The sequence below is a fragment of the Chinchilla lanigera genome, unplaced genomic scaffold (assembly GCF_000276665.1).
Source record: "Chinchilla lanigera isolate Chin_1 unplaced genomic scaffold, ChiLan1.0 scaffold00037, whole genome shotgun sequence".
Classification (NCBI taxonomy): domain Eukaryota; kingdom Metazoa; phylum Chordata; class Mammalia; order Rodentia; family Chinchillidae; genus Chinchilla; species Chinchilla lanigera.
Window position 1 is genome coordinate 13789907 of NW_004955438.1, and position 1780 is coordinate 13791686.

General features: G+C 48.4%; 1 pseudogene; it reads right to left on the reverse strand.

Moving 5' to 3' along the window:
• Nucleotides 1-212: 212 nt before the first annotated feature.
• Nucleotides 213-1442, reverse strand: LOC102011911 (annotated as a pseudogene).
• Between the last annotated feature and the right edge of the window lie 338 nt (nt 1443-1780).

Genomic DNA, 1780 nt, shown 5'->3' on the forward strand with positions numbered 1-1780 from the left:
ACTAATCCTGGTCACCCTCCAGCTGCTGGGCAGCTCCTCCAGGCAAGGGAGGGAGCTGGTCAGGGGAGAAGGGGTCACTTTTCATCTTTTAACTCTTAACTTATATTTTAATTTCAAATATATTTTTGGTGTCTCAGACGCAATTTAATCGTAAGGCTTTGAAAGCCCCCTGAAACAAAACGGAAGCATACTCTTATTTTTGTTAAGCTTGCTTATCTTCTGGTAATCAGTTTCTCTCCAGCCTCCAATTTTTGCCCTGATTTAGTGCCCACAAACTTCACCTGTGTCCTCACAGATGCATCTGTGCTCATGGATTTAGGCCTTTCTGGGGGAACCCTGAGGCTCGGCTCCGGGCTGGCACACGTAGCGCCCGTGATGCTCCAGACAGATTGTGTAATAATAATTCATCTCCATCACTCCATGGTATGGTGCAGCACCCCACTGTGGGCATCTATGCTGGGCCAAGGATTCTTGGTCTTGCCCTGCTCTAAAATGATATTGGGCACAATCTTGTATAGCTGAGCCACCAACTTAACCATGAGGCCGTTGGGCAGGTGTTTCCAAGCAAACTCTGGCTGACAGGGATATGGTGGGTCAGTCTTCCTTAGTACTGCACGGCCAAGTCTAGGACGAGTGGTCTCGGGTTGGGTTTGTTCCAGATGTAGTCTTGCAACTTCTCATTTCACACATTTCTGCCAACTTGCTTGTGCAGTTGTGTTAGCTGCATAAGCACTTCCTGACTCTGGCCCTGCTGGGCCATTCGTGGCTGCTTCAGAGGACACGTAAGGGTCTGAGAGAGCACTGCCTACCAACTGGCTGACATGGGCGTTTACAGCGCCACCCTCATGGTCACTGCGGATGGTGACATAAAAGTGCATTGTTCAGTGATCTGAGCATCAGTAGAGCCTCACATGTTGGTGAAACTGTGGAACCAGGCCGGCTTAGAGTCAGCGGCCCTGATACTGTCGCCCTCGTGGTAAAGACGGAGGTCTTTGGAGCAACACGAGATAGCTTTGCAGCCAGGTCCATAGTCTTGGTAATCAGCTCCCAGTACTTGGTGCGGTTGATGACCTCTGCATGCCCCCAGAGTCACTTTCATCGTTGAGGGCTGTAGCGACTGGCCTTGGCGGAGTCATAGGGTATGGATTTGTGGGAAAGTATCCCAGCATGGTGACCACACGAAAAGGTAGAGCTGCCCTCTTTGCCAACTCTTTTGAAAGCTAAGATACCTGTCCCGTTACCAGCAACCAAAATAAGCATTCAGGCAAGGATTCTTCCCAACCCTCAGCCTCTTTGCTGTACTGGGCATTGAACCCCGGGTCTTCACACTGACCTATGTCCTCATCCCTTTAAAAAAGCATGTTGCTACATTACCCAGGCCTGGCTTGAACTTTCTATCCTCCTGCCTCAGCTTCCCAGAGTGCCAGAATTACCTGTCCCATCATGCCCAGCAAAAAAGAACTGCTTTTGGTGTACAATCAAGAGGAACCGGATGCTCAGTTAGCATGGAGGTGAGGGGGAGTCGTGGAGGACCCAGGTTTCTAGGTCACATGACAGTGAGGGTAGGAAAGGGATCACTAGGAGACAAATGGAGAGAAATGTGCAACCTACAAAATAAAACTATGAAATCAGTTTCAGTGAAAGGAATTAAAGCAATCCTTTGCCTTTTTATCTAAGTGTAGTACGTGCAACTCTTTTTGTTCTGGATTATTTGCTGTATCAAAGTTCATTAGTGGGGCAAAGAGCAAAGTTCCAGATTCAGGTTGTGGTTTTTTTTTTT